Source organism: Budorcas taxicolor, chromosome 10, assembly GCF_023091745.1.
Source record: "Budorcas taxicolor isolate Tak-1 chromosome 10, Takin1.1, whole genome shotgun sequence".
NCBI lineage: Eukaryota > Metazoa > Chordata > Mammalia > Artiodactyla > Bovidae > Budorcas > Budorcas taxicolor.
In genome coordinates, this window is record NC_068919.1 from 2,406,638 (window position 1) to 2,415,825 (window position 9,188).

Genomic DNA, 9,188 nt, shown 5'->3' on the forward strand with positions numbered 1-9,188 from the left:
CTCTCCCCGGGGCCCTGGCCAGCCGCCGGGCTGTGCAGCGCCCTGGCCGCCTTCACGCCTGGCGCGCCCCCAAACCGCCTCCTCCGCCTCCTTATTTGTCTGAAAAGCAACCGCACGTCGAGGCGGAGAAGCCCGCCAAGGGGGAGAGGCCCGGCCGGGTGTGTGCGCGCCGCGCTCCGGGGGCGGGGCCGGGGCGGCGCGCGGAGCCGCGGGCCCCTTTGTCCCCGGGCCCGGCAGGCGCAGGGGGGCGGCGCGGCGCTCGGGGTTCCCGGGGGCGGGGGCCCGGGGCGCGCGCGCTGGCCGCTCGCCGACCGGGCCCCGAGTCGCCGATTCCTGCCGAGTAAGCAGTCTGGCTCCGCCGCGGCCGCACAGTGGCAGCGAGGCTGGGGTGCTGGCGTGGCGCCAGCCCATCAGAATTAGCTCATTGTTCACTAGCACACTAGCAGCCGAGAGAGAGAGAGAGAGAAACTGACTCTTAGAGAAAGAGACACACACTCTTGGAGAGAGAGCGCGAGGCAGGGAGACCTCCCCCCTCCTTTTTCCAAGGCTGCACTTCTTGGAAGTGAAGCCGGTTTGGGTTTTGTTTCCCTTCCCCCTCCTCCCTCCTTTTCCTCCACCCCTTTTCCCTCCCCCCGCCCCCTCCCCCCACCCCCCCTTCCCCAGCTGTCTTTCTAGCATGATACCCTTTTTCATCCACATTTGTGTTTCAGGTGTAGAGAGGAGAGAGTGAACAGGGAACGGGGCTTTTGTCTGTAAGTATATGCCATTCCCATCCCCGGCCGGGAGCGCTGCTTTCTCTTTTGTGTCGATTTCTTGCCGTTGCTCTTTGCTGGACTCCAACCCTGCAGAGTTCATGCTTCTTCCCTCTAAATTTTAAAGAACGGAAGGCTGTACTTAGAGAAATTCTGGCATTTTGGTCCCGCTGCATTAAGGCTGGAATTTGACTTGGGTGGTTTTTTTTGTTTTTTGTTTTTTCCCTAATGCACAAGTTAAGAGGGAGAAATCTGTTGGGAAGGGGTGGGGTTTTTCGCTTGTTGGTGTGATTAATTTTTGTTCTTCTTGCTAATAAAGCATTGTTAGGAACTGTTTTGTTTCTTTGCATTAAATGCACTTTGGTGCATGCACACCCCCCTCCTCTTTTATAAAGTGGATTTGTGTTCCTCCATCCTTAGTCTTTATTACTCTTTCAAAGCTGCTGCGCCTCCAAGGGTCTTTTCAGGCATTCGATCTTGCAACACTTTTCCCCTGCATTTTCTTATAAAGCAGCTGAACTTTGGGGGAGGGATGGCTTAAAAATAAGTGACTGCTTTTTGCTTGATGATGATAATGATCTGATTTGCGTTTCTGTGTGTCTGTAATACCATTATAGGAAAACTCGAAGAGCTCATAATACCCTGTTAGAGAACTTTGTTTCTCCATTCATCTTAATTTTTGTCATAACTTATGTTAACAAAAGAACTGTATTGTGACACAAAGGTTGGGAGGAAAATCACCGCAGCACGTATATTAATGTTTATTTGGTTTAGGGAGGAGGGCATAATGGTGTATATTCCCGACTTTCCCCCCTTAGTGTAGTTTTTTTTTTTTTTTAAACACGGAAGGTTATGTAATGCAGTGCCATTTCCAAAAATATCCACTCTGAGGCATTACACTACACGGTGGAAGGCTGATTCGTATTCTGCTGTCTTGATTGCAAATATACTGCCAGTAGTATGTCTGGGAACAAAGAGAGGCCAGAAAACAATCTATTTTTATCACTTGGTTCTACTTTTAAGTTATTAAGCCTTTTAAACTCCTGCAATTTAAAGATGAACCCAACACTAAGAATAGCCCAGGACTCTGCAAAGCCAGGTACCAGGGATTCCTTTGTCCCCTGTTTAAGCCTGCAGACCGTTTGAAAAGCTCTTTCAGAAGCTCCAGTGGTTACAATAATTTGCATGTAACTGAGCTTAACCACAGAAAATGATTATTTGTCTGTAACCTCTAAACAAGCATTTCTCATTTGCTGACCTATGGTAAGGCAATTTGTCTACTGTATTTAAACATATTTTGCAGGTTGGTTGGTCTCCTTCGACCGAAGAGAGGGAGGGTGCAAGGCCAAGACTATTAAGGATTCTCAAAATGGTAAGAATTGGTCATCAGAGGAGACTCTCAATTACTTCTTATCAGTCTTTATTCCATAAAAATACCAACCACCCACCTTCATCTCCTCTGAACCCTTCATTGTTTCTACCCTATATGACCTTTCAGAGGTTCCTATCCAGCCTGGCGGGCTTCTGCAGTACAGCAATTTATTGGATGTGATGAATTAGGAATAAGATCTTTTGATTTTCAATCATTTTGAATAGAAAACTGAAATTCCTCTCAGAAGTGAAAAATTTTTAACTTGAACAACAGAAACTGTTCTGTTCTTTAAGACGAGTGATAAATTGTGACATGCGTGGAAGAGGTGGCAAGCAATGGGGCTCAAACAAAGCAACGGGTCTTCTAGTAGAGAGAGCCAGAACTTATCCCAAAAGTAGGAGTCTGTCCAGCTAATCCAACAGCTATAGCATATGCTAAAGCGGTATATATGTAGAGCATGGACTTCTATGTTAATACACTCTATTGTCTCCCAAATATAATTACTGTTTTATTGTTGTCATTGATTTATAACTTCATTTATGAGAGACATCTGCTCAGTTTTAGAAGATAAGCGTGTTATCCTCTAAATGAAGGCGTAACTATTTCTGACAAGCATTATGACCAACAGAGGAGGCAGCTTAGTGTTCGATGATGGGTTAAAGAAATAGGTGAAATACACATTAAAAACAGTTGAATACATGTATTAATCTTTTTTGAAAAATTTCCTCTATGGAAATGAGGTTGAACTGAAAAAAAGAACAGAAATGTCATGAAACTTGTTAGTTAAGTATAGCATGTCCTACTGCAGACGTTTATGCTCTTTAGAACACCTCTTTGCCGCTTGGAGTGTGTGGTTTCCAAATTTAGTTTTTGTTTTTTCTTTTAAAAGAGGGAGGAATTTAAAAGAGGGAGGAATAATGAATTAAAATTGAATCCGATATACTTGATGTTTTCTTTGAGAGCAATCCAAGTATAAGCTTCCAAGGAGAAAAGTGAGTCAGAAGCAGTTACATGAATTTTGTTTGCATTCTGTTAATAAGTAAGCTGTTTATTTTGTGTGTGTGCCTCACTTATCATTTCAACAGGTGGGTGTCAAAGCATCAAATAAAATAGATTTTGCTTGGGCATAGGTTGATAATGACCAAATTAAGTAACTTAAGGTAGAAGGCAAAAGGGATAAACAAAATTAATCAGTAGGTTTTGTGCAAATGGTTTCTAAATCGATATTAAATTCCTAACTAGCTATTGTCATAGGGTTCTAGGATGGTAATAAAATAACCCACTGCAAAGTGTTTTTATTTCGTTATCTTTTACTGTGATTGGCCACGACACCTGGTCCTGTAGCTCTTTATCCCAGAACCTTACCCTGGAATAAAGAGGGTGTGAAGATTCACGTGTGTTGTAATGTCAGGTGACCAGTTTGGTTGAACATCAATCTGACCACTGATTCTGCCACAATTAGTCCTATAGCTCAAGCTCAAAGAATAAATATCATGTTTCCATAGTAGTGAGCGGAGTAAGCTTTGTGGAAGGAAAGCATGTGTGCCAAAGCCAAGACTGAAAGTTGGAACAGTTCGAATGCAGAAGAGCAAATTCGAATTATTGTTGCATGTTGTCAATTTCTTACAGTTGTCGTCTATTTATGGTGACAGAATGAGAAATCAGTTTGTTGCTCTTGGAAGGAATTTTAGTCATGGAAAAATTCTCACGACTTTTTGGTGATCCTTTCATCAAGATGTCAGTCCTTTTTGGCACAAGCCCATTGCCTGAAATGAAACCACTGACAGTTATTGTCTGTGGGTGATTCCAAGTAACTTTCTAGCAATTTTCTTATTCCAGGAGTTCTGAGCTCTTCAAAGTCTTTTCATTAAAAAAAAATAAATTTTGATTGTCTTTTTTTTAAAACTGAAATTAGAGGTGTTTTATACCTCCTTTTCTCCTTTTTGGAAAAATGAAGTTATTTTCTTTACTTGATTAAAACAGGAATTACTTTGCTGACCTGTGTAACTGGCTTACTTAAAGACTTACCTCTTATATGATAGAAACTAGCGCTGGGGAAGCAGTGAACTTAACACCTGGTCACCTCTAGAACATATATAAACTTTTATATGTTTGCTGTGAAACATATCTTTCCATTTATATAGAAACATAGATTTCCATATTTTAAAACACTAAAAAGGGTCTAATTTCAGTGTTTTTGACCTGTTTAGTAAAGGGCTTATTCCAAATACAAATTTATAATCAACTCATTCCAGAGTAAGAAATTAACTAGTAGACTCTAGGATCCAAAACTGAATGGTTCAATATTTAGACATTTGACCTACCCTAAAATGGTGTTTCACAATGATAACTTTTTGCATTATAAAAAAATACAACTGCGTTGTTAATCTATGAGGCGCTAATCACATTGTATTCCATATAGGGGACCCTTTGGGCACAATTCCCGGGGGCATTATTTACATAGGATACAGTGCATCTGGGGTTGTGCATTTTAGGAGTACTGTTACAGGTTTTAATTTTGAGTGTGGTTTGCCTTATCTTCATTTTCTAGAGTGTTCTTTTTAATAATATCCCCCAGCGTTTTCGATTTTCTGGTAAGCATAACTTTTTCTAGCACTCCATCCCCGACATGTCTTTGCAATTAACAAGATATTGTGAGTCTGCAGAAATCCTCAGCATTTCTTTAATTTATATTTGGCTTTTTGTTAAATTTAATTTCTAAGATTATATTTAATATTGGTCCTTGGGATATACTTAGTTGTTTTATTTTAAAGGTCCTTGCTTTGGATACATCACTGAGAAGAAAATATTTCAAAAATAAGCAGATGGTCTTACTGAATAGTTTGAAAAAATAAATTGAATTCAGTGTCAAAGTTAAGTCCTGATTTTCAACATGACTACCCTTTGTGCTGTAAACTTGCCTCCTAGTATGAATGTGCCATGGATTCACAGTGGCACAAGCTTGGGCTTATTATGTTTTAACAGAGACCTAGGAATTGGAACAATTTTAGATTCTCTCTAAGTCTGATGCTGAGCTTTTCAAAATGATGAGTTGACTCCATTGTGCTGTTCTTAGAGCTTTGCTTTCTGTACAGTCTGTGAAGGGGCATTCATGAACTTACAAGGAGACTCTTTCAATAATCTCTTCAGTAACATAAGGTTTTCTTGTTTAAAGAAAAAGAGAAAAAGATTGCAAAGGATGAGGTACTGTTGGTAGCTGTGCTGTTGGGTTTTGGAATGTAAATTTACAAGTTACTCAGTGATTTTTTGACTGTGGGGATGCTGAAAAGTACCTAGGAGAGTAATTGTAGATGGTACTGTCTTCTCTTTTACCAGCGCTTCTAGCGCATTGTGAGGGGAGAATTGGGAATTGTTTGGGGAATTAGGACAGTAGGGATGGTCTATCTGGGTTTAGCCCCAGGCCCTCTTCCTCTTGAGCTAAATAGATAGGTCAGGCAGAAGAAGGCATTTGAGCAGAAATCTTGGAATAAACAGGTATTTAAAATATCATTCTATTTTTTTATTTGTGCTATTTTAAACTGATGCAGTTCTTAAAACTGGCATGTAAATCAGATCTTCATAAATATACTGAGAGAATTCTCTTTATTTTAAACCCTAAGATGAATGGTTTTCCCGGGTGGTGCGGTGGTAAAGAATCTGCCTGCCAGTGCAGGAGATGCAGGAGACATGGGTTCAATCCTTGGGTCGGGAAGATCCCCTGAAGTAGGAAATGGCAACCCACTCCAGTATTCTTGCCTGGAAAATTCCATGGACAGAGGAACCTGGCTGTCTAGAGTCCATGGGGTCGCCAAGAGTCAGACATGACTGAGCACACACAGAGTCTAAGATGAGTACTTTAGGAAAATATCCTTCTGAAGTATGAACACTTTACTAATCCAAATGAATAACCTCCAGATGATGAGTTTCATACATTGTGCCCACTTACTCTAGACTGACTAGGAACCTAAGAGAGGCACTGTGGCTTCCCTGCTCTGCGCGTATGTTTTCAAGTGCTGTTTCTGGCTGGTGAGTCTTTTAGGACCTTATCCTCACAACCAAAGTGAAGTGCAGGGTTGAGATAATTATCTGAATAATTATGCTTAACACAAAATAACTTGATTTTGTCTGATTCATCTTGGTTTATTCAAAATGTTGCTGGAGTGAGGCAGGAGTGGAAGGGATTTGCCTGAATTCTCCGAATAATTCCTTTGTTATATGGGAAAAAGACTAGCAATGAGGAAATCTTACCAGTGAATCCAATTTGAATATACCAAAGGAAAATGTAATGGATGTAGCTGGACTGTATCATCTTGGTTGATAAAGATAGATTTTAAAAATTCTGGCTTTAAACCACTCCTTTGCTTTATACTGGAAAATTAACCGTAAGTCTCAGTCCACATCTGTAGAAATTATGGTTCCTAAAAATCCTATTTCTTGGATCTAAATCTATCTGAAATGAGTATTTCAGGACATGTTTTGCACCTGTGGACAGCTTCAAGAATCTCTCATCTCAGTGGTTTAAAAAACAGCAGTGATCCTGAAATTGATCTGTTAGTGCATGACAGTATTAGCAGCTCTAATGGTTTGGGATTTAAACATTAGCATGGCTCTCAACTAAATTCTAAATATCAATTCAGTTATTAGTAGCAATGACATGGTATTAACCTGGTGTAACACTAGATTATACTCTCCTGCATTATTTGTTAGTTGGATCACATTCATTTCTTTCACTGACCAGCTAGATTATAGACTTCCAGAAAGTTTAAAAATTTCATATGCAGTGTTTAATGAAATATTAAATATATGTTAGAAGCTCAGTAAATATGTGGTCCATACATGCTAATATCTGTTAAGCGGAACTTTTAAAAACTCCATCCTTAATGACTTAATCTTGTTTAGTTGTGATGGACTAGAAGTAATTTTGATCCTTCTATTCTTCTAAAGAGCTAGGAAGTTGAAGTGAATGTAATGTTAGCTTCCACAGCAAATTATCTTCCATTATTTATTAGCAGAAGAAAAAAATTATGATTTAGCCATAAAACCACTTGTCAGAAAAGAGTGTCTTGCAGTTGCTGACCTTTATCAACATTTAAAGCCATCCTCTGAACAACCTGCTGTGATTCTAGCCCTCTAGGTTTGATCCAGCTGTGGTACTCAAAACTGACAGCAACTTTTTCCTAGAGTCCTAAAAATGCCCTCTGGGATCCAGGAGAAACTTTGCTCCTAGTACTGGAACTTTAAAGCCTTTACTTATTTCCAGTATGATCTCATTCTGTGCTATCATGTAAATGGTCCCAAGAAAACAAAGTCGCCATGTATAGAAGCACTGAAGAACCTGAGAAGAGTTAGCGGTGGGATTGCGCATCTATTCCTATGTCAACTGAACAAGCTTTTTTTTTTTAGTATTTTCTTTGTGCTAAGTTTGTTGCCTATGTCAACTGAACAAGCTTTTTTTTTTAGTATTTTCTTTGTGCTAAGTTTGTTCCATTATGGAATGTAGATTTATATTTTACGTGTGGCAGGGAGACTGATACGCATGATGGACTTAATGAATTGTGATATAATCTAGTGCCAAATTGTAAGATGCAGAGGAGTGGTATCACTGGAGACCGGGAATTGGAGGTGAATGCTTTCTTTTAAGGAGGTAGAAATTAACCTATACCCAGAGATGACAGATACATGGTTTGTGTGCTATCTCTGTCTCCTCCTCCACTTGGGTCAGACATTGCGAATCAGTGTCTTAACACAGATTATTATTATTATTCATCCTGAATATGATTTCCAAATCTTCACTGTCTTGTTACATTAACAACTGATTGGAGTCGGCACAAAATTTGAAACCGAGAAGGTCCTTGAGAGCAAGTACTGTGCCTTCTTGACGTTTTCAGGGCTTCGCATCTATCCTTGGTAAATATTGGGTGAATGAAGAATGGGTAGATTTAGATGAGAGAAAAGCATATTTCTGATAAAAGAAATACATTTATTAGAAAGGTATGCTTACAGGAGTGAGCATAATACATGTTTACTGCATTAGTGAATGTCCTCCTCCCTATTTCAGGCCTCTGTGCTCTCAAAGACAGACCTCACACACTAGACCTAGAAGTCAAGAACTCCACGTGCTGAGCTAGGGGCAGCCACTGCGCAGGCATCTTGGAGATGGCCCCAGGCTCCCACTCAGGTTCCAGCCTGTCTCAGGCTCTTTGCGTTTTGATTGTGCCCAACAAAAAAAGCACACATGTTCATTCACATACAGCTTATTTACTGCTGCCTCTCGCTGTCCTTGGGCTGTGGTAGAGTGGTAAGAAGGAAGGTCCCTAGTTGGAAGGAATAGGGAAGGGAGCACACTTAACCTCTTTCTTGGGAGCAAGTGGCTGCACTTCCCCTGGTAAATGCCAGAGGGTTCCTTAGTGTCCACTTGGCCAGAGAGGGTGCTGCTTCTGTGCCAGCTATGAGAGCAGACCCCATTCTTCCCTTCTTTGTGGCTAGCCATGTGCTAATCAGTCGCAACCACACAAACCCAGCTGGTTCTCTCTACTTCTTCCTGATTAGCCAGACGTACGTATTCAGAATTCAAGCCGACGCTTACATCATCATAATAAAATTGTTTACAATTTGAGGCCTACGGACCGTTACTAATTTAGACAATAGTCTAGTGACCATCATAAGGGAATCTCATAACATGATACCCAGAAGTTGGGGAAAGCCAAGACCAAGAAGGATTTTTCTGGAATCTCTTCTGGAAACAGGACAGACTCAGAAGGCATCAGCTGCAAGATTTTCAATATGAATGATTTTACCGGTTCTTCTGGACCCTTCAGGTGCGGTTGGACTCATCCCCTAGACAGTAAGTGACATACGTAAGCGCTGTTTCCTTAAATTCCTTATGCCTACTCCCACATCATACTTTTAAATATTTTTTTCAACTAATGTGTTTTAAACCTTCATAAACTGAGTATCTGTGGCTGAGGAGCCATTCCAGAACTATGTGAACTCATGTTTTATTTCTAGCTACTATAGCATTTATTTTCTTAGAAGGACCAGGCTACTTGTTATTCTGAACATGC

At 40.5% G+C, this 9,188-nt stretch overlaps 1 long non-coding RNA gene across 1 annotated transcript; it reads left to right on the forward strand.

Moving 5' to 3' along the window:
- The first annotated feature begins 250 nt into the window (after positions 1-250).
- Positions 251-8,961, forward strand: LOC128054133 (uncharacterized). The gene is made up of 4 exons (XR_008199995.1): positions 251-340; positions 711-752; positions 2,056-2,124; positions 8,871-8,961. It is a non-coding gene; the product is annotated as an uncharacterized LOC128054133 (long non-coding RNA).
- The last annotated feature ends 227 nt before the right edge of the window (positions 8,962-9,188 follow it).